The sequence below is a fragment of the Vulpes vulpes genome, chromosome X, assembly GCF_048418805.1.
Source record: "Vulpes vulpes isolate BD-2025 chromosome X, VulVul3, whole genome shotgun sequence".
Taxonomy (NCBI): domain Eukaryota; kingdom Metazoa; phylum Chordata; class Mammalia; order Carnivora; family Canidae; genus Vulpes; species Vulpes vulpes.
The window spans coordinates 63,319,868-63,344,542 of record NC_132796.1 but is presented as its reverse complement, the minus strand read 5'-3'; the positions used below and the strand labels follow the sequence as shown (position 1 = coordinate 63,344,542).

Genomic DNA, 24,675 nt, shown 5'->3' with positions numbered 1-24,675 from the left:
TTTTGATTTGCATTTCCTTGATGATAAGTGGTGTTGAGCATTTTTTCATGTATCTGTTGGCCATCTCTGTCTTCTTTGGAGAAATGTCTCTTCATGCCTTCTGACCATTTTTAATTGGATTATTTGGGAGTTCTTTTTGTGTTGAGAAGTATATATATTTTGTGTAGTAACTCTTTACTGGATATGTCCTTTGTAAATATCTTCTTCCATTCTGTAGATTGTGTTTTAGGGTTTTTTTTATTGTTTCCTTTGCTATGCAAAAGCTTTTTTATTTTATTATTTTTTAAGATTTTATTTATTTATTTATTTAAGAGAGAGAGAGCAAGCAAGGGGAGGAACAGAGGGTGAGGGACAAGTAGACTCCACGCGGAGCATGGAGCCCAATGTAGGGCTCAATTTCACAACCCTAAGGTCATGACCTAAGCTGAAATCAAGAGTGGGATGCTCAAACAACTGAGCCACCTAGGCATCCCAGAAGCCTTTTACTCTGATGTAGTCCCAATAGATTATTTTTGCTTTTGTTTTCCTTGCCTCAGGAGACATATCTAGAAAAATGTTGCTACAGTCAATGTCAGAAAAATTAGAGCCTGTGCTCTCTTCTAGGATTTTTTTGGTTTTGCATCACCCATTCAGGTTTTTTTCCATTTCTTTTATTTTTTTTTTACATTTTTAAAATTTAAATTCAATTTTCCAACATATTGTATAACACCCAGTGCTCCTCCCATCAAGTGCTCTCCTCAGTGCCTGTCACCCAGTTACTCTATCCCGCCACCCACCACCCCTTCCACAACCCTTTGTTTGTTTCCCAGAGTTGGAGGAGTCTAACATGGTTTGTCTCCCTAATTTTTCTCCTCCTTTCCCTTACAATCCCTTTCACTATTTTTTATATTCCACGTATGAGTGAAACCATATGCATGAAATGGGCAGAAGACATGAACAGAAATTTCTCCACACATTTAGGTCTTAAAGAGATAAATTTTAAAAAGGAAAGCAGGGTGCATCTGGGTGGCTCAGTGGTTGAGCATCTGCCTTTGGCTCAAGTCATGATCCCGGGGTCCTGGGAGCCTGCAACTCCCTCTGCCGAAATCTCTGCCTTTCTGTGTGTGTCTCTCATGAAGAAAGAAAGAAAGAAAGAAAGAAAGAAAGAAAGAAAGAAAGAAAGATCTTTAAAAAGTAAATAAAAAGGAAAGCAGGACAGTAATGATTTAAGGTGACAGGTACTCCTTGTTGGCTCAGTTAGCAGAGCATGTGACTTATTTTTCAAGATTTTATTTCTTTGACAGAGGGAGAAAGAACACAAGTGGGTGGAGGGGTAGAGGCAGAGGGAGAGGGACAAGCAGATTCCCCACTGAGCAGGGAACCTGATGTGAGGCTCAATCCCAGGACCCCGAGATCATGACCTGAGCTGAAGACAGACTTTTAACCAACTGAGCCACCCAGGTGCCCCAACACATGACTCTTGATCTTGAGGTTGTGAGTTCAAGCCTCACATTGAGTGTAAAGATTACTTAAAAATAAAATCTTTAAAAAAAGAATTAGGTGACATGTGAAATATACTAACATTCTATTCCAAATTAGTCATTTAGGCTCACAAAGGTAATAATGATGATTATGATGGCAAAATTATATTCAGCTAAAATATTTATTTAAATTCACCCAATTTAATTTACAAATAGAAAAAAATGATATTTCCTTCTCTTCCTAATATACCTGTGACCATTTAAAAATAGGTCTTTTTGTCAGTCTCCTTCTAATAATCTGCTTCAGAATGAAAACATGAATAGTCATTCTTTCAGTGTCAAAGTTTTCATCAGATGCTTTGACTTCTCTGAAGACTGAGAATGCTGTATCCATAGTATCTTTGGAACTGCTGCAGTTAGGCTTAGGATGTATTTCAATTTTGGTTTTATATATAGCCTGGCAAGATATTTTCCTTACTTTAAAAGGTCCTAACGTACCATAATAATCTGCCCTTTTATTTGGACAGACACCATTCATTATGAAAGGATAGAGTATGAAAACAGCTGAACTCTTGGAAAAGGCTATTTCAGACAAAACTCTGGCAGCCAGGGACTCTTTTAAAACTGCCAAAAATCTAGAAACAAAACAAATGTTGGCTTCAATCTGATTAGACTTAGTATTTGAAACAGAAAATAATGCACATTAAACCTATGATATATTGCTAAATTATATGAGAAGAAAAAAAGGATAACTTATGAAAATGTCTCCAACTTAAGTGATATAAAGATAGACCTTGGGATATCTGAAGAAATGTAAGCAAAATTCAAATCATAGGACATAAAATGATTATTGAGGGAAAATGTTACATTCATTTAAAGAGTTAACTTTTAAAGGGCACTCCTCCAAACCATGAAATACAAAATCTTGTTTTAATAGCTAAATTGGAAATATTGGGAGAGAGTCCAGAATGGTAAGCTTTCTCATGCTGTTATGGAATGCAGACACATAAATTCCTGGCATGAAAGAAAAGCTTGTATCTCTCAAATACTTTCTCTCAGGAGGAGTATATCTGTGTGAAAATATGAACCTTATAATGCTGCCAAGTTTAGCAAAATCTTTAGCAGCTTTAACTTATACACCCAGTTTTTAAAGGCATTCAAAAACATCTCAAGGAAAACAATTATAATACAGTCTTTTGGTAATTCCCCTCTCTTTCTGATTTCTTTTGTCTTATTATTTAATAAGGCTGGCTAATGGTTTATCTATCTTATTAATTCTTTCAAAGAACCAACTCCTGGTTTTGTTAATCTGTTCCACAGTAGTTCTGGTCTCTATTTCATTGACTTCAGTTAGAATCTTTATTAACTCTCTTCTTCTGCTGGGTGTAGGATCTATTTGCTGTCCTTTCTCTTTCTGATTTCTTTTGTCTCAAATTAGACACCAGATAAATAAATTTTTCCTGAAAGAACTGGAAATATGATGTCCAACTCGAAACTTAAGTTTTGAACACTGGGTCCATATCCCAGGGTTCTAAGGTTTCATATTCCTTTATATCCATTGTGGGTTTAAAATAATTGTCTTCTTCAACAAATCTGAGTTTGCAAGAACTCATTTCATATGATGTCTTAATTTTCTCTCCTTTGCCATTTTTTCCCTTTCACTAAATTTTAAATTTAAATTGCCCAAATGAATGAGACCATATAATGTTTGTACTTCTATGATTGAATTATTTCGCTCAGCATAATACCCTCCAGTTCCATCCACGTCGAAGCAAATGGTGGGTATCTGTCATTTCTAACGGCTGAGTAATAGTCCATATCTTCTTTATCCATTCATCTTTCGATGGACACCTAGGCTCCTCCAACAGTTTAGCTATTGTGGACATTGCTGCTATAAGCATTGGGGTGCAGGTGTCCCGGCGTTTCATTGCATCTGTACTTTGGGTAAATCCCCAGCAGTGCAATTGCTGGGTCGGAGGGCAGCTCTATTTTTAACTCTTTGAGGAACCTCCACACAGTTTTCCAGAGTGGCTGAAGCAGTTCATATTCCCACCAACAGTGCAAGAGGGTTCCCCTTTCTCCACACCCTCTCCAACATTTGTTGTTTCCTGCTTTGTTAATTTTCCCCAATGTCACTGGTGTGAGGTGGTATCTCATTGTGCTTTTGATTTGTATGTCCCTGATGCCCAGTGATGCGGAGCATTTTCTCATGTGCTTGTTGGCCATGTCTGTCTTCCTCTGTGAAATTTCTGTTCATGTCTTTGGCCCATTACATGATTGGATTGGTTGTTTCTTTGCTGTTGAGTTTAATAAGTTCTTTATAGATCTTGGAAACTAGCCCTTTATCTAATACATCATTTGCAAATATCTTCTCCCATTCTGTAGGTTGTCTTTTAGTTGTGTTGACTGTTTCTTTTGTGGTGCAGAAGCTTTTTATATTGATGAAGTCCCAATAATTCATTTTTGCTTTTATTTCCCTTGCCATCATGGATGTATCTTGCAAGAAGTTGTTGTGGCCAAGTTCAAAAAGGGTGTTGCCTGTGTTCTCCTCTGGGATTTTGATGGAATCTTGTCTGCAATTTAGATCTTTCATCCATTTTGAGTTTATCATTGTGTATGGTGTAAGAGAATGGTCTAGTTTCATTCTTCTTCATGTGGATGTCCAATTTTCCCAGCACCATTTATTGAAGAGACTGTATTTTTTCCAATGGATGTTCTCTCCTGCTTTGTTGAATATTAGTTGACCATAAGGTTGAGGGTCCACTTCTGGAGTCTCTATTCTGTTCCATTGATCTATGTGTCTGTTTTTGTGCCAGTACCACACTGTCTTGATGACCACAGCTTTGTAGTAAACCTGAAATCTGGCATTGTGATGCCCCCAGCTCTGGTTTTCTTTTTCAATATTGCCCTGGGTATTCAGGGTCTTTTTTGATTCCACACAAATCTTAAGATGATTCATTCCAACTCTCCGAAGAAAGTCCATAGTATTTTGATAGGGATTGCATTAAATGTGTAAATTGCCTTTGGTAACATTGACATTTTCACAATATTAATTCTTCCAATCCACGAGCATGGAATATTTTTCGATCTCTTTGTGTCTTCCTCAATTTCTTTCAGAAGTCTTCTGTAGTTTGTAGGGTATAGATCCTTTACCTCTTTGGCTAGGTTTATTCCGAAGTAACTTATGATTTTAGGAACGATTGTAAATGGGATTGACTACTTAATTTCTCTTTCTTCAGTCTCATTGTTAGTGTATACAAATGCCACTGACTTCTGGGCATTGATTTCGCATCCTACCACACTGCCGAATTGCTGTATGAGTTCTAGCAATTTTGGCGTAGAGTGTTTTGGGTTTTCATTGTACAGTATGATGTTCTTCTTTGCCAATTTGAATGCCTTTTGTTTCTTTTTGTTGCCTGATTGCTGAGGCTAGGACTTCTAGTACTATGTTGAATAGCAGTGGTGAGAGTGGACATCCCTGTCTTGTTCCTGATTTTAGGGGAAAGGCTCCTAGTGTTTCCCCATTGAGAATGATATTTGCTGTGGAATTTTCATAGATGGCTTTTAAGATGCTAAAGAATGCTCCCTGTATCCCTATACTCTGAAGAGTTTTGATCAGGAATGGATGCTGTGTTTTGTCAAACGCTTTCTCTGTATCTATTGAGAGGATCATGGGGTTCTTGTTTTTTCTCTTGCTGATATGATCAATCACAATGATTGTTTTACAAGTCTTGAACCAGCCTTGCATCCCAGGGAAAAATCCCACTTGGTCATGGTGGATAATCCTCTTAATGTATTGTTGGATCCTATTGGCTAGTATCATGTTGAGATTTTTTGCATCCATGTTCATCAGGGATATTGGTCTATAATTCTCCTTTTTGGTAGGGCCTTTGTCTGGTTTTGGAATTACGGTGATGCTGACATCATAGAACGAGTTTGGGTGTATTCCATCTCTTTCTATCTTGCCGAACAGCTTTAGTAGAATAGGTATGGTTTCTTCTTTAAACGTTTGATAAAATTCCCCTGAGAAGCCATCTGGCCCTGGACTTCTGTGTCTTGGAAGGTTTTAGATGACTGCTTCAATATCCTCCCTGGTTATCGGCCTGGTCAGGTTTTCTATTTCTTCCTGTTCCAGTTTTGGTAGTTTGTGGTTTTCCAGAAATGTGTCCATTTCTTCCAGATTGCCTAATTTTTGGCATATAGCTGTTCATAATATGTTTTTAAAATCATTTGTATTTCCTTGGTGTTGGTGGTGATCTCTCTTCTCTCATTCATGATTTTATTAATTTGAGTCTTCGCTCTCTTCTTTTTAATAAGGCTGGCTAATGGTTTATCTATCTTATTAATTCTTTCAAAGAACCAACTCCTGGTTTTGTTAATCTGTTCCACAGTAGTTCTGGTCTCTATTTCATTGAGTTCAGTTAGAATCTTTATTAACTCTCTTCTTCTGCTGGGTGTAGGATCTATTTGCTGTCTTTTCTACAGCTCCTTTAGGTGCAAGATTAGTTTTTGTATTTGAGTTCCTTCCAGTTTTTGGATGGATGCTTGTATTGCAATGTATTTCCCCCTCAGGACTGCTTTTGCTACATCCCAAAGATTTTGAACGGTTGTATATTCATTCTCATTAGTTTCCATGAATCTTTTTAATTCTTCTCTGATTTCCTGATTGACCCTTTCATCTTTTAGCAGGATGGTCCTTAACCTCCACGTGATTGAAATCCTTCCAAACTTCTTGTTGTGATTTAGTTCTAATTTCAAAGTTTTATGGTCTGAAAATATGCAGAGGATGATCCCAATCTTTTGGTATCGGTTCAAACCTGATTTGTGACCCAGTATGTGGTCTATTCTAGAGAAAGTTCCATGTGCACTTGAGAAGAATGTGTATTCAGTTGAGTTTGGATGTAAAGTTCTGTAGATATCTGTGAAATCCGTCTGGTCCAGTGTATCATTTAAAGCTCTTGTTTCTTTGGAGATGTTGTGCTTAGAACACCTGTTTACTGTAGAAAAGTGCTACATTCAAGTCACCAAGTACAAGTGTATTATTATCTAAGTATGTCTTAACTTTGGTTATTAATTGATATACTTGGCAGCTCCCACATTTGGGGCATAAATATTGATGATTGCTATGTCCTCTTGTTGGATAGATCCTTTAAGTATGATAAAGTGTCCCTCTTCATCTCTTACTACAGTCTTTGGGATAAACTTTAGTTTATCTGATATGAGGATGGCTACCCCTGTTTTCTTTTGAGGGTCATTTGAATGGCACATGATTATCCAACCTTCTATTTTCAGGCTGTAGGTGTCCTTAGGTCTCAATTGTGTCTCTTGTAGACAGCAAATAGATGGGTCTTGCCTTTTTATCCAGCCTGAAACCCTGCGCCTTTTGATGGGGTCTTTAAGCCCATTCATGTTCAGAGTTACTATTGAAAGATATGAATTTAGTGTCATCATAATACTTATTCAGTCCCTGGTTTTGTGGATTGTTTCCTTGGACTTCCTCTTTCTTTTACAGAGTCCCCCTTAATATTTCTTGTAGAGCTGGTTTGGTGGTCATATATTCTTTCAGTTTCTGCCTATCTTGGAAGCTCTTTATCTCTCCGTCTATTCTGAATTAGAGCCTTGCTGGATAGAGTATTCTTGGCTGCATGTTCTTCTCATTTAGGACCCTGAATATATCCTGCCAGCCCTTTCTGGCCTGCCAGGTCTCTGTGGAGAGGTCTGCTGTTAACCTAATACTTCTTCATATAAAGGTTAGCGATCTCTTGTCTCTTGCTGCTTTAATGGTTCTCTCTTTATCTTTGGAATTTGCAAGTTTCACTATTATATGTCGGGGTGTTGAATGGTTTTTATTGATTTAGGGGGGATCTTTTTATCTCCTGGATCTGAATGCCTTTTTCCCTCCCCAAGTGAGGGAAATTCTCAGCTATGATTTATTCAAATACACTTTCTGGTTCTCTGTCCCTTTCAGCATCCTCTCGAACCCTAATTAAACATAGATTTTTTTCTTCTGAGGCTGTCATTTATTTCCCTTAACCTATCCTCATGATCTTTTAATTGTTTTTCTCTTTTCCTCAGCTTCCTTCCTTGTCATTAACTTGTCTTCTATGTCACTCACTCGTTCTTCTACATCATTAACCCTCATCATTAGGACCTCCAGTTTGGATTGCATCTCATTTATTTGATTTTTAATTTTAGCCTCAGTAGATCTAAATTCTGCAGTCATGACATCTCTTGAGTCCTTTATGCTTTTTTCTAGAGCCACGAGTAGCTGTATAATTGTGCTTCTGAATTGGCTTTCTGAAATCGAATTGTAATCCAAATTCTGTAATTCTGTGGGAGAGAGTACTGTTTCTGATTCTTTCTTTTGTGGTGAGTTCTTCCTTGTAGTCATTTTGCTCACTGTAGAGTGGCTAAAAACAAGTTGTACTGGAAAAAGGAAGATAAAAGGGAAGAAAAAAAGGGGGGTAACAACAACAAAAAGAAGTAGGGGTATCCTCTCATTCTCTATACTGTAAGTCCCTCAACTTCCCCTGGAGCTTTCTAGTACTGCTTGGTTAAGAACTTGCTCTTCCCCTGTTCTTCCAGCTGGTCTTCTGGGGGAGAGGCCTGCTGTGCTGAATTTCAGGTGTGTGCACCTGCAGGAGCTGCCCAGCCCCCTGCCAGGTGAATGTCTCAGTGGCAGCTGTTTATCTTGTGAGGCCTCTGCTCCCTGGCTGCCCTGCTCAGTCTCAGGTACAAGCTGACAGAACAATGCAGATGTGAAATAATGAGATGCCTGGGATTTGCTTTAAATAAATATATTTAAATATTTAGGAAAAATGAGAAAAAGCAAAAAACAGGTAGATGAAATAAGTGAGGGAAATCTTAATAATAATAGTGCCTGGTTTGGGCATATGGGGATCCATTGTAATATTTTCTATTTTTTTATTTTATATTTGACATTTAAAAAATTAAAACTATAGGAAGTTCCACTTCCAGGAATGAAAAATTAAGATCCTACCTAACAACTCTCCATCTCCTCTCCACTGCATAAAAGAATAATAAAATCTGGGCATACAATAAGGAACAAATACATGAACGCACTGGAGAGTGAATAGATGTGTCTGCTGGGTTTGCAGTACAAGTTCACTTGGAGGAGGGTGACAAGTAAATTCCTATTGCTGAGGGTTTTAGCCTGAGGCTAATTGCAGTCTAAAACTGGCTGGGATTTCATGGAGGGGAAAAAAAGCTATCTGCCTCTGGCCTATAAAACAAGAAAATTGAACCCAGGAAAATGAGTGCTGAAAAAAAATGGAGGAATCCTGCAAGGAAAAGAACCATACAGCAGATCACTAAACTGTGCACTCACATTTCTGACTGACCTCAGAATCAGACATTTATGGGACAGTGTAAAAGCATCTCAGCTAAAGACGATCTAACCCTAGAAAAGAGATTGCAAACTAACAACTCACAGGTAATCCCTACACATAGACACATTTAAAATCAATCTGAACTGAGTTTGAAGTTCAAGCCCAGCCATCACTTCAAATAAATCACCTGCAAAAACAAAGGAAACAATATTCATTAGGGAACAATAACAGAATCCCAAATGTCCACAATTTAACATTCAAAACAACCAGAATACAGTAGAAAATGAGGCATATAAAGAACCAAGAAAATGGAACACATCCAAAAAAGAAAAAAAAAATCAATTAAGTCAAACACGAAGATTTGTCAATGTTGGAGTTAATATACAAGAATTTTTAGTAAAAATAAAAATCCTCTTTGGGGAAGCCTGGGTGGCTCAGTAGTTGAGCATCTGCTTTTGGCTCAGGGTGTGACCCCGTGGTCCTGGGATCCAGTGCCACATCAGGCTCCTGTGGGGAGCCTGCTTCGCCCTCTGCCTATGTTTCTGCCTTTCTTTATCTCTTTCATGAATAAATAAATAAAATCTTAAAAAAAGGAAAGAAAATCCTCTTTGGGTTTCTTTCAGTTATGGGAAACAGGTATTGATATAGGCCTTCCTTAAAAGCAAAGTGCAGTGACATGAACTTTCAAAATTGGGGATACCTATATTATTGGTTCTCTGTATTTCACATTAGATTATTTTAATCAATCTATCTTTAAGTCCAATCACTCATTCCTCTTCCATTTACATTTGGCTGTTAAGTCTATTCTGTAATTTTTTTTTGAAGATTTTATTTATTCATTAGAAACACAGAGAGAGGCAAAGACATAGGCAGAGGGAGAAGCAGACTCCCTGGAGGAAGCCTGATGTAGGACTTGATCCCAGGACCCCAGGATCACAACCTGAACCAAAGGCTGACCGTCAACTGCTGAACCACTTAGGTGCCCCTATTCTGAACTTTTAATTTCCAAAAGTATATTTTTTCAAGTCTAAGATTTCCATTTAGTACTGTCCTATTGTTTCTTTTTCTCTGCTGAAATTTTACTTACTGAAACCATATTTTGTTGACTTCATTGAGGATGGTTAGTGTAACCAGTTAAAAATTGTTGTTCAGCACTTATTTTGCAATCAGCCATTATAGAGATAGCACATGCCCAGAAGAGTGAGAGTGGCACTGCCAACCTCTTTTTCTGGGGAACTACACTCAGCATCTTAGCATCAAGTCATCACAGCTTTGAACTATGTATGTGAACATCTGTTTATCTCGATTTACTTTGTGCATCCGTTAGCATGATGTGTCTCAAAGTAACAGAAAAGCCTAAGAGAGGTTATTTTGTGGGTCTGGAATGCTCAAAAAATGGCATACAAATTAATGGTAATTGCTTCCTCACTTTATGTCATTTCAGCTTACAAAATGTTTCACAAGAATGTTCTACCTTTGTGTTGTCAGGGAAATCTGTAATGCAATACTAAAAAATTCAAATAAATTAATAAAAGACAATATAGGAGAGAAAGAGAAATTAGAAACAGAGGGTGCAAGTTGAAAACAAAATATATGGTAAAATCAAACACATGTCAATAATTACATTAAAAATTACTGAACACTCCAAGCAATAGGTAGAAATTATCAAAGTGGACAAAAAGAAAATAAAGCCCAACTCTACACTGCCTAAAAGAGCTATAATTTAAATAGAAAGACTTGGGTTGAAAGTAAATAGATGTAAAAAGATATACTTTACAACCAGTAAGCATAAGAAGACCAGAATGGCTATATTGATCAGATGAAACAGATTTCAGGATGAAATATATCATGAGTGATAAAGAAGGACACTTCATAATGATAAAATGTCAGTTTATCAGGGAGATATAACAATTATAAATGCTTATGTCCCATGGGACAGTTCAAAATACATGAAGACATAAGTAACAAAAGTAAATGGCAAAATAGATCATTTCACAATCATACTTGGAGAATTTAATAGTTTGTAGTAGTTGGGACGCCTGGGTGGCTCAGTGGTTGAGCATCTGCCTTCAGCTCAGGGCATGATCCCGGGTCCTGGGATCAAGTCCTGCATCAGGCTTCCTGCAGGGAGCCTGCTTCTCCCTCTGCCTATGTCTCTACCTCTCCCCATGTGTCTCTCATGAATAAATAAATAAAATATTTAAAAAATAGTCTGTAGTAGTTATCTATTGCTGCATGACAAATTACCTCAAAATTTATTAGCTTAAAACAGCAAATATCTATTTCATAGGTTCGGTGGGTTAAGAATACCTTCTTTGGTATTTAATGCTGCTCATGACCTCAGAAAAGGCACACTAGCATGTGCAAAGCTGTTTAACTAGAACAGTAAATGGAACATAGGAAGGGAACACTAAGACTACAAACCAGCTAACCATTCTGTAGTCAATTCATGAGGTTTAGAATTTCGATAGTGACAGCTTAACTATGTTAGGATATATTGCTAAGAATAACAAAGGAAGTAGTACTTGAATTAATGGCTCCGATATTTTGACCTGTTTTCTTTGTTCATATAATTGTTCTATAGAAGGGAGCTAAGTGTACCTAACAATAGAAAAGGGGATAGTGAATTCTCATCCAGCTCCACTCATTGGAAGATGCAGGTTGGCAGTGTAAGAACTATTTGAGTCTCAGTTGCTTGAGAAATGAAAATACAATCTCTGAAGCAAACTCTCACCTACCACTAATGGATTCTCCATACAAAAGTTTATTAACCTGTGACTATTGACAACTGGAATCAGATAATACTTTGTTGGGGTAAGAGGGTCAGTGTCTTTCCTGTGCACTGTAGGAGATTTAGCAGCAATCCATGGCCTATACCTATTAGAGAGACCTCAATAGTTGCCCACTCTCCAGTTGCTAGAAACAAAAGTGTTTTCAGATATTGCCAAATGTCTCCTGGTGGCGGTGGTAAAGTCACCTCTCTTAGAGAACCACTTCCTTAGAATTTTTCAAACCAAGAAGCACAACCTTTACTGGATACTGAAATCAATTTAGTGGGTGCCAATCAGCATGTTTTAATGAAATCAAACTGAATAGAAAATATTAAAAAAATATCAGAGCATTTAGAGTGCAGTACAAATAATACATTATGTGTGAACTGCTTTGCTATGTGAAATCTAATTTTTTTCTTAACCTCAATCTCTCTTTAGAAAAAACCTAATATATGCCTAAGTAACAATATGTGCATGAGTTGTTTCTTTTAACATTCAGAAAAAAAGTAGTATGTTTGGTCTGAAAACACTAAAGGAATTGTAGAAATTCTAAGACATTAGATGAGATATCAAGATCCATGTTTGCTGTGACTGGTTTTCTCTCATTATTCTTATCAGAATTAAAGGGTTCCTTCAGACTCTTATCATTATGCTTTCCTTTCTCCTTTCCTACTGGCCCCTTCTCTTCCAGATGATTGTCCTTAATTTTTCTATATACAGTTAATCCTTGAACAACATGGAGGTGAAAGGTGCTGACCCCCCCCCGACCTCCAGTCAAAAATCTGCAAATAACTTTTGATTCCTCAAAAACTTAACTACTAATAGCCTTCTGTTGAACAGAAGCCTGATAATATAACCAGTTGATTAACACATATTTTATATATGTATTATATACTGTATCTTACAATAAGATAAGCTAGAAAAAAGAAAATATTATTAAGAAATCATAAGGGAGAGGGATCCCTGGGTGGCGCAGTGATTTAGCAGCTGCCTTTGGCCCAGGGCGCGATCCTGGAGACCTGGGATCGAATCCCACATCAGGCTCCCGGTGCATGGAGCCTGCTTCTCCCTCTGCCTATGTCTCTGCCTCTCTCTCTCTCTCTCTCTCTCTCTCTCTCTCTCTCTCTCTTTGTGTGTGACTATCATAAATAAATAAAAAATTTTTAAAAAAGAAATCATAAGGGAGAAAAAATACATTTATAGTACTGCACTATTAAAAAATCCATATACAAGTGGACTTGCAAAGTTCAAACTCATGTTGTTCAATGGACAACTGTTGTTTCAATAGAAACATACTGCAGGTTGCTGCCAGAAAAAAGTTTGAAAGCAACTTTGCCTAGAGCACAGCTGAGAACATTCAATCAGAATGGCTACTGTAAGGTCACAGACTTTATCCTAGCTAATCTAATAGTCTATGATCCCAGTATGAACCTTCATCTAAGCTTGACCAAGCCCCACTGTGCTCTTCATAAATATACTCCTGCCTTCCTCTCTTTATGCCAATTCTCTTATTGTTCTTCGTCAACTCATATAATTACCAATACCACTGACCTTTTAAGCTCTAAGTTATCTGTGGTGTAATATCTGACATTCCAGTATAAAATATTCCCTCCCTTCTCTGACTACCTTTTGTACTTTTTGTCTGTATCATAGAAGCTCTCTTAAATGATGTGATTCGGAACTCTATGTTGGAGGTTACTGTCAAAAAAAATTAATGAAAAATCTGACATACCCTAAACATTTTTTAAAACATAGATAATACAAATGCACGTTAACTTGACAATCTTTTGACATAAGTGCCAAGGCTTTTTCTATCAGAACATGTCTGCCAATTGAGGTTCTGTACAGTCAGTTACTATCTCAATTTGTTTCTGTAAAATAAAGAAAAACCTAAAGACATGTGTAAATAAATCTAAGTGTAGAATTCTTCAGACTACAATGCTTTTTCCCACTCTGATACTTTCTAATTCAAGAATTTTTTTATGTATACAATGGAATATTACTCAGCAATTAGAAACGACAAATACCCACCATTTGCTTCAACGTGGATGGAACTGGAGGGTATTATGCTGAGTGAAATAAGTCAATCGGAGAAGGACAAACAGTGTATGTTCTCATTCATTTGGGGAATATGAATAATAGTGAAAGGGAATATAAAGGAAGGGAAAAGAAATGTTGGGAAATGTCAGGAAGGGAGACAGAACATAAAGACTCCTAACTCGGGGAAATGAACTAGGGGTGGTGGAAGGGGAGGAGGGCGGGTGTTGGAGGGGAATGGGTGATGGGCACTGAGGTGGACACTTGACGGGATGAGCACTGGGTGTTTTTCTGTAGGTTGGTAAATTGAACACCAATAAAAGTTAATTAAAAAAAAAAGAATTTTTTTAAAGCAACTAAACTTTATTCAGTCCTTATGAAGTATTTGACTTAATTTTCATAAACTCACTCTTGCTAAGTGTATAACCAATAAAACAGAACTGTGTAGCTACCCCCAGAGCATTCTAGCTATGAAAATTCTGTATGCTGTAGGCGTCAATGAATACATTGGGGAGTGAATGGCAAGAGAAGAACAAATTTTCATAGTTGATTACCATCCTCATCTTTTCTATACTCCTACTCCCATTACTGCCCCAAAGAGAAGTATGGATAGAGAAAGAGCAAATAATTGCTCACACATGAAGTCTATCTCCCAAAGCAGCACCTTACCAACACTTGTAAAGGTAATAAATGTACACTGACCTAAAAATTGCTTAGACTAGTGCTTTTCAAACTATCTATCAAGTAACTTTTTTTTAAAAATTGCAATCAATTAGACTAATACCTTGTAAAATGCAATAAAATGATTACTAGAAAAATGAAATGAAAAATGACACAAAATACAAACACCAGTTTTAAATTATTATATTCAACATACATAAAACTACTCTACTAAATTATTATAAAAGTTTCTAATATTTACTCACAATTTCCATATTTATCTCAGGCTAGTAATGGTTCAGGGACCAGTACTGATCAAAGGATCTCACTTTGAGCAGCCTTAAAATATAATGACAGAGAAGTGTTGGGAAGATGGCAGAGTAATAGGAGAGCCTTAGGTTTGCCTCATCCCTCAAAAACAGCTAGATAAATATTAAATCAAACTGAACACCTAAGAAGTAGATCTGAGGACTGAGAAAACAAACTACAACTAGAGGAAGAGAAGGGACGACATTGTGGAAGGTAGTAGGTGCAGAGATGGGATAGGGAGAGAAAAGAATAGCAGGTGCTGTGGAAGGGAGGGATCCCTGATCATGGATAGAGGAGGGAGGGAGAGGGATAGGGGGAGGGGGAGGGAGAGGAAGAGGGAGAGGGAAAGGGAAAGAGAGATAAGCACATAGAAGATAGCACAAAGAAAATACTTCCATAAAGCCACTGACTGGGAAAACAGAATGGCTGATTATCATGAGTTTTTACAACCAGTGGAGTTCAAAGACTGGAGTTTTAAAATTCGCAGTCATGGCTGGTGTTGAGCCATGTGGGTGCTGCAGAGTTCTGGTAGATAAGGAGGGCAGAGGCCCAGAAGCAGATGGCACAATCTGAGGATCCCCTGGACACACTAGGAGAGACAGTTACCCCTTCTTGGAGTGCATATGTCAGAGGTGACCTTACCTTTCTGGGGACAAAAAAAAATGGTGGGTGTCATTTCTCTTCCCTTCTCCTTAGCATAGGTGCAGACACACCTGCTGAAGGCAGTGAAGTGGGACATGGGCTATTTAGCCTGCTATGCTCCAAATTCCATGCCCCTGTGCTCTGGGGTGACTGCATTAAACCTGCATCAGACCCAGTGCAGTGTGAGAGCCTTTCTCAGAGGACCAGTGCAGGTCTCCACCATACCAGGTCGCTGATGTTTGGAATTTAAAAAATCAGAATGAGTGGCTAAGATAGAGTCCAAGGTGAGCTATGCTGCTCCAGGCAGGAAAGCAACCCAGAGATAGTGTGAAAACAGCGATCTGAAAAATGTCTGGGATGCACAAGGGGAAATTATTTACTCATCTGAAAGTGCTTCCTTGAGAGCTTTAAAAATGGACTTCTCTCTCTGGGAACAAAGGAGCTGGTTGCCACCATTTCTCCCACCCATACCTCAGCATAAACGAACTTCAGCAAACAGCACAGCACCAAGACTTCTGCCTAACTTGTTTACACCAACTCCCACCATCCTTCACTCTGTTGGTACTACTTTTCTCAGGCAAGTGTGACTAAAAACCCATGCAGTAGGCCTTTTACCCAGAGACCAGAACAAAACCCTGCATGTATCATGTCTACTGCCCACAGAATTCTGAAAGCTTCAGTTCTAATGGAAATAGGATAAGGTCTTTTTTTTCAAGATCTTTTTTATTTATTCATGAGAGACACAGAGAGAGAGTGAGGCAGAGAAATAGACAAAGGGAGAAGCAGGCTCCTTGCAGGGAGCCTGATGCAGGAACTCAGAACTCCATCCCAGGACTCCAGGATCACGCCCTGAGCCAAAGGCCCACACTCAACCGCTGAGCTACATAGGCATCCCAGTATAAGGTCTTTTTCAACAGGCAAACCAGAACAGACCTAGTTTAAAATCACCACACTTTGGCCAAAGTCCAAACACTCACCAATGCTGGCAATGAAAACTTCTACAGATGACTGGCCTGAGTGCTGCAACAGCCAAAACACAGTAGCAGTGTGCACATGGTACACACCAGACGCACTTCCTGAAGCACCAGATCCTGAACACTATATGATTTCTTTTTCATAAAGCCATAACTCTCAGGATCAGGAAACATATCAGGTTTTTCTAACACAGAGAAAAAGAAAGAGACCTAGACAAAATGCCAAGACAGAGTATTTATCCCAAAAGAAAGAACAAGAAAAGGTCAAAACCATAAAACAGATATTAGTAATATGCCTGATCCAGAATTTAGAGCAGCAATCATAAGGATACTAGTGGGCTTGAGAAAAGCAAGGAAGACATCAGGGAGACCCTTACTGCGGATATAAAAGAGCTAAAAAAAAATAATAAGGCCAAAATGAAAAATGCAACAACTCAGATTCAAAACCAACTGGATATAAAGACTGCAAGGAAGGAAGAAGCAGAGCAAAAAACAAGTCATATACAAAAAATAATTATGGAAAATAATGAAGTTGAACAAAAGAGAGAAAAGAAAATTTGGGATCATGAGAGTACAGTTAGGAAATTCATCAAATGCTACAGCATTCATACCACAGGAGTCCTAGGAGAAGAAGAGAAAAGGGGCAGAAGGTTTATTTGAGGAAACAATGGCCGAAAATCTCCAGAAATAATGACAAAACAAGTAATAAATTGTCACTAAACACATATCTATCAATAATTACTCTGAATGTAAACAGACTGCTTCCAATCGAAAGACAGAGGGTGTCAGGATGGATAAGAAAATAAGACCTATCTATATGATGCCTACAAGTGATTCATTTTAGAACCAAAAACATCTGCAGATTAAAAAGTGAGGTGATACAGAAATATATATCATGCAAATGGATGTCAAAGAAACATGGAGCAGCAATACTTATATCAGACAAACTAGACTTTAAACCAAAGACTGTAACAAGAGACGAGGGGCACTATATCATAATAAGGGGAGTATCCAACACGAAAATCTAATAATTGTAAATACTGATGCTCCCAACTTAAAGAATAAAAATTTATTAGTAACAAATTAATAACAAATACACAGGAACTCATTGATAAAAATATAATAGTAGGGGATTTTAATACCCACTTACATCAATGGACAAACCAAACCACCTAAGCAGAAAATCAAAAAGGAGGGGATCCCTGGGTGGCTCAGTGGTTTAGTGCCTGCCTTTGGCCCAGGGTGTGATCCTGGGGTCGAGTCCCATGTCAGGCTCCTTGCATGAAGCCTGCTTCTCCCTCTGCCTGTGTCTCTGCCTCTCTCTTTCGCTATGTCTCTCATGAATAAATAAATAAATAAAATATTTTTAAAAAGAAAGAAGAAAGAATGAAAGAAAGAAAGAAAGAAAGAAAGAAAGAAAGAAAGAAAGAAAATCAACAAGGAAAAAAAGGCTTTGAGTGATACTGGACCAGGTGGACTTAACAGATATATTCAGAAAACTTCATCCTAAAAAAGCAAAATATACATTCTTTTCAAGTGCACACAGGACTTCTCCAGAACAGATCACATACTGGGTCACAAATCAAACCTCAACAGTACAAAATTATTGAGATCATATGATGCATATTTTCTTTTTTTTTTTTTAAGATTATATTTATTGGGATGCCTGAGTGGCTCAGCAGTTGAGCACCTGCCTTTGGCTCAGGGAGTGATCCAGATTCCCAGGTTCAAGTCCCACATTGGGCTCCTTGCATGGAGCCTGCTTCTCCCTCTACTTGTATCTCTGCCTCTCTCTGCCTCTCTCTTTCTGTGTCCCTCATGAATAAATAAGTGAAATCTTTTTAAAAATATTATATTTATTTATCTGAGAGAGTAAGAGCATAAGCAGGGAGAGGAGCAGAGGGAGAGGGAGAAGCAGACTCCTTGCTGATCAGGGAACACAACTGAGGGCTCAATCCAAAGACCATAGGATCTTGACCTGAGCTGAAGGCAAATGCTCAACTGACTGAGCCATCCAGGCACCCTGATACATATTTTCAGACCACAGCACTATGAAACTTGAAGTCAACTACAACAGAAAATTTGGAAAGACCACAAATATATGGAGTTTAAAGAACATGCTACTAAAGAATGAATAAGTCAACCAGGAAATTAAAGAAGAAATTTAAAAATAGATGGAAAGAATAAAAAATGAAAACACACACTCCAAAACCTCAGCAAAAGAGGTCTTAAGAGGGAAGTATATAGCAATACAGGCCTACCTCAAGAAGCAAACAAAATCTCAAATAAACTACACAATCTTACACCTAAAGAAGCTAGACAAAGAATAACAAATGAAGCCTAAAGCCAGCAGAAGAAGGGAAATAATAAACAGAAACAAATGATAAACAATCAGAAACAAATGATAAACTAAAACAAAAACAGATCAACAAAACCAGGAGATGTTTCTTTGAAAAACTTAATATAATTGATAACCCCCTAGACAGACTTATGGAAAGGAAAAGAGAAAAGACTCAAATAAATAAAATCGCAAATGAGAGGATAAATTACAAGACCACAGAAATACAAACAAGTTTAAGAAAATATTATAAAAAATTATATGCGTACAAATTGGCCAACCTGGAAGAAATGGATAAATTCCTAGAAACATATAAACTACCAAAACTAGAAGAGGAAGAGAAGAAACTTGAACGGACCAATAACCAGCAAAGAAATTGAATCATTAATCAAAAATCTGCTAACAAACCAAAGTCCAGGGCTAGATGGCTTCAAAGGCAAATTTTACCAAACATTTATATTTTTATTTCATTGTTTTAGTTTTTTAATTTAAATTCAATTTAGTTCACAGTGTATTATTTAGTTAACAGTGTATTATTCGTTTCAGGGGTAGAATTTAGTGATTCACCAGTTGCATATAACATCCAGGGCTCATTCCTTAATATCCATCATCCAATTACCCCCTCCCCCCACAACCCACATCCCTTCCACCAACCTTCAATTTGTTCCCTAGAGTTAAGAGTCTCTTACGGTTTGCCTCTCACTCTGTCTTTATCTTATTTTATTTTTCATTCCCTTCTCCCATGTTCATATGCTTTGCTTCTTAAATTTCACATAAGTGAAACCATATTTGTCTTTCTCTGACTTATTTCACTTAGCATAATATACTATAGTTCCATCCACATCATTGCAAATAGCGAGATTTAATTCTTTTGGGGGCACCTGGGTGGCTCAGTGGTTGAGCGTATGCCTTTGGCTCAGGTCATGATCCTGGGATCCTGGGATCCTGGGGTCAAGTTCTGCATCACGCTCTGTGAATGAAGCCTACCTCTCCCTCTGCCTGTCTCTGCCTCTCTCTTTGTGTCTCTCATGAATAAATAAATAAAATATTTAAAAAAGAAGATTTCAGGGATGCCTGGGTGGCTCAGTGGTTGAGTATCTGCCTTTGGCTCAGGGTGTGATCCTGGGGTCCCAGGATCGAATCCCACATCCAACTCCTTGCATGGAGCCTGCTTCTCCCTCTTCCTGTGTCTCTGCCTCTCTCTTTCTGTGTCTCTCATGAATAAATAAATAAAATCTTTAAAAAATTTTTTAAAGATTTCATTTTTTTGATGGCTGAGTAATATTGCCATGTATATTATATATAATACATATACATATATGTATCACCTATTCTTTATTCTTTCATCTGTCAACAGACATCTGGGCTCTTCCCATGTTTTGGTTTTTGTGGACAATGCTGCTACAACATTGGGGTGCATGTGCCCTTCTAATCACTGTTTTTGTATACTCTGGATAAATACCTAGTAGTGCAATTGCTGGGTTGAAGGGTAGTTCTATTTTGAACTTTTTGAGGAACCTCCATACTGGCTTCCAGAATGGCTACACCAGACTGCATTTCCACCAACAGTGTAAGAGGGTTCCCCTTTCTCTGCATCCTCACCAACATCTATTGTTTCCTGGATTCTTTTTTTAAAGATTTTTTTATTTACTTATTCATGAGAGACACACAAAGAGAGAGAAAGAGAGGCAGAGATACAGGCAGAGGGAGAAGCAGGCTCCAGGCAGGGAGCCTGACATGGGACTCGCTGCATGGAGTCCTGGGTCTCCAGGATCAGGCCCTGGGCAGAAGGCAGGGCTAAACCGCTGAGCCACCCAGGCTGCCCTCCTAGATTCTTAATTTTAGCCATTCTCACTGGTGTGAGGTGATATCTCATTGTGGTTTTGATTTGTATTTCCCTGATAATGAGTGATGTCAAACATTTTTTCACGTTTATTATCCATTTGTATGTCTTCTTTGGAGAAATGTCTCTTCATGTCTTCAACCTGTTTCTTGACTGGATTTTTTATTTTTGGAGTGTTGAATTTGATAAGTTCTTTATAGATTTTTGGATACTAGCCCTTTATCCAATATGTCATTTGCAAATATCTTCTCCCATTCTGTTGGTTGCCTTTTAGTTTTGTTCATTGTTTCCATTACTGTGCAGAAGCTTTTTATCCTGATGAAGTCCCAATAGTTTGTTTTTGCTTTTATTTACCTTGCCTCTGGAGATGTGTCTAGCAAGAAGTTATGTGGCCAAGGCCAAAGAGATTATTACCTTTATTTTCAAGGATTTTGATGTTTTCCTGTCTCAAGTTTAGGTCTCTCATCCATTTTGAATTTATTTTTGTGTATGGTGTAAGAAGGTGGTCCAGTTTTATTCTCCTACACATGGCTATCAAGTTTTCTTAATGTCATTTTTTGAAAAGATTGTCTTTTCCCCATTGGATGTTCTTTCTTGCTTTATCAAAGGTTAGTTGACCATAGAGTTGAGGGTTATTCTTCTCAATCTATTACAAAAAAGAAAGAAGAAGAAAGAAAGAAAGAAAGAAAGAAAGAAAGAAAGAAAGAAAGAAAGAAGAAAGAAAGAAAGAAAGAAAGAAAGAAAGAAAGAAAGAAAGAAAGAAAGAAAGAAAGAAAAGAAAGGAAAAGAAATGGAAGGAAACCTTCCAAAGTCATTCTATGAGGCCAGCATTACCCTGATTCCAAAACCAGACAAAGATTCCACCATAAAAGAGAACTACATGCGGCACCTGGGTGGCTCAGTGGTTGAGCATCTGCCTTTGACTCAGGTCATGGTTCTGGGGTCCTGGGATTGAGTCCCGCATTGGACTCCTCATGGGGAGCCAGCTTCTCCCTCTGCCTATGTCTCTGCCTCTCTCTGTGTGTCTCTCATGAATAAATAAATAAAATCTTAAAAAAAAAAAAGATTTCAGGGACACCTGTGTGGCTCAGCGGTTGAGCGTCTATCTGTCTTTGGCTCAGGGAGTGATCTTAGGATCCGGGATCGAGTCCTGCATTAGGCTCCCTGCATGGAGCCTGCTTCTCCCTCTGCCTATGTGTCTGCTTCTCTCTGTGTGTGTGTGTCTCATAAATAAATAAATAAAAATATTTTTAAAAACTACAGGCCAATATCCCTGATGAACATGGATGCAAAAATTCTCAACAAAATACTAGCAAACTGAATCCAACAGTACATTAAAAGAATCATTCACCATGATCCAGTGGGAGATATTCCTGGGTTGCAAGGGTGGTTCAACATTTGCAAATCTATCAACATGATACCCTAAATTAATAAAAGAAAGGATAACAACCATATGATCCTCTTAAGAGATGCAGAATAAGTATCTGACAAAGTGCAATACCCATTGATGGTAAGAACTCCAACAAGTAGGGTTAGAGAGAAAAATACCTCAACATAATAAAGCCATGTACAAAAAACCCACAACTAATATCATCCTAAATGGGGAAAAACTGAGAGTTTTTCTTCTATGGTGAGGAACAAGACAGGGATGTCCACTCTCACCAGTTATTTAATGCAGTGCTGGAAGTGTAAGCCACAGCAATTAGATAACAAAAACAAATAAAAGGCATCCAAATCAGCAAGGAAGAAGTCAAACTTTCACTATTTGCAAATCACAGGACACTTTATGTAGAAAACCAGAAGGACTCCACCAAAAAATTCCTAGAACTGATACATGAATTCAGTAAAGTTCCAGGATACAAAATCAATGTACAGAAATCCGTTGTATATCTATACATCAATAATGAAGCAAAACAAAGAGAAATTAAGGAATCAGTTCCATTTGCAATCACATCAAAACCAAGGATACCTAGGGATAAACCTAATGAAAGAGGTAAAAAGTCTGCACTCTTAAAAGTAAAAACAGAACAAAACAAAACAAAAAAAACAAAAAATGATAAAAGAAATTTAAGATGACACTAAGAAATGTAAAAACATTCCCTACTCATGGATTGGAAGAACAAATATTGTTCAAATGTCTATATTACCAAAAGTAATCTACATATTTAATGTAATCCCTATCAGAATACCACAGAATTTTCCACAGAGCTAGAAAAAACTATCCTCAAATTTGTAAGGAACCACAAAAGACCCCCCCCAAAACAAAAGAAACCTTGAATTGAAAAAGAAAAGAAAAGCCAGAGGCACCATATATTACACCATATATTTTTACACCATATATTACAAAGCTGTAGTGATCAAAACATTATGGTACTGGCATAAAACCAGTTATTTAATGCAGTACTGGAAGTGTAAGCCACAGCAATTAGATAACAAAAACAAATAAAAGGCATCCAAATCAGCAAGGAAGAAGTCAAACTTTCACTATTTGCAAATCACAGGACACTTTATGTAGAAAACCAGAAGGACTCCACCAAAAAATTCCTAGAACTGCATAGATCAATGGAACAGAATAGAAACTCCAGAATTGAACTCACAAGTATATGATCAATTAATCTCTGACAAAGCAGGAAAGAATATCCAATGAGAAAAAGACAGTCCTTCGATAAATGGTGTTAGAAAAACTGGATAACAACATGCAAAACATGGACCACTTTCTTACACCATACACAAAAATAAATTCAAAATGGATTAAAGACCTAAATATGAGAGAATAAATCATTAAAATCCTAGAGGAGAATAGAGGCAGTAACATCTTTGACTTGGCCATAGCAACTTCTTACTTGATATGTCTCTTGTGGCAAGAGAAACAAAGGCAAAATAAATATTGTAACTTCAGCGAAATAAAAAGCTGGTGCACAGTAAAGCAAACAATAAAAAAACTAAAAGGCAATCTATAAAATGGGAGAAGATATTTGCAAATGACATATCTGATAAAGGGTTAGCATCCAAAATACATGAAGGACTTATAAAACTCAACACTCAAAATCAAATAATATAGTTTAAAAATGGGTAGAAGAAATGAATAGACATTATTCCAAAGAAGATATACAGATTGCCAACATTCACATGAAAATTTTCTCAGCATCAGTCACCATCAGGGAAACGCATGTCAAATCTACAATGAGATATCAATTCATACCTGTCAGAATGCCTAAAATTGGGGCACTTGCATGGCTCAGCGGTTGAGTGTCTGCCTTTGGCTCAGATCGTGATCCTGGGGTCCTGGAATTGAGTCCCACATTGGGCTCCCTGCAGGGAGCCTGCTTCCCCCTCTGCCTATGTCTCTGCCTCTCTCTCTCTCTGTCTCTTATGAAAAAATAAATTTTAAAAAATGAATAGCTAAAATTAACAGTACAGGAAATGAGATGTTGATGAAGATACAAAGAAAGGGGTACCATCTTGCACTGTGAGTAGCAATGCAAACTGGTGCAGCCACTCTGGAAAACAGCATAGTGGCTCTTTTCCCTCAAAACTTATAAATAGAACTACCCTACAATCCAGCATTTGCATTACTCAGTATTTTCCCATAGAATACAAAAATACTAATTTGAAGTGATATGTGCACCCTGATGTTTATAACAGCATTATCAAACAATCACCAAATTATGGAAAGAGCCCAAATGTCCTTTGACTGATGAATGGATAAAGAAGATGTGGCATGCAGACACACACACACACATACACACCCCCATACACAGTGGAATTTTATTCATCCATTAAAAAGGATGAAATCTAGCCATTTGCAACAATGTGAATGTACCTAGAGTATTATGCTAAAAGAAATATGTCAGCCAGAGAAAGATAAATACCAGGTGACATTACTCATATGTAGAATTTAAGAAACAAAACAAATGAACATAGGGGGAAAATAGACAAACCAAGAAACAGTCTCTTAACTATAGAAAGTAAATTGATGGTTACAAGATGGGCTTTTGGGGGGAGGGGGAAGGGTTAAATAGGTGATGAGTATTAAGGAGGGAGCTTGTTGTGATGAGCACCAGATGTTGTATGTAAATTTTGAAACAGTAAATCTTAACCTGAAACTAATATAATACGGTATGTTATCTACCTGGAATTTAAATAAAAACATTAACAAAAGAAGAAATCTATCATCAAAAAGTCTGTGAGGAGTAGTAAGCTGTGAGCTTACATCTACCCACCCACTGCAATATTCTGAAAGTAGAATCCAGAAAATTTAAAGTACATTTAATAAAGTATATAGATCAAAG

At 37.6% G+C, this 24,675-nt stretch overlaps 1 long non-coding RNA gene across 1 annotated transcript in view; it reads right to left on the bottom strand.

Annotated features, from left to right (window-relative positions):
• Window positions 1-1,623: 1,623 nt before the first annotated feature.
• The window catches only part of LOC140596323 (uncharacterized), a 75,727-nt gene continuing 52,675 nt past the window's right edge, over window positions 1,624-24,675 (bottom strand). The window contains exon 3 of the long non-coding RNA XR_011998362.1: window positions 1,624-7,886. This is a non-coding gene — a long non-coding RNA (uncharacterized lncRNA). The remainder of the gene's footprint in view (window positions 7,887-24,675) is intronic.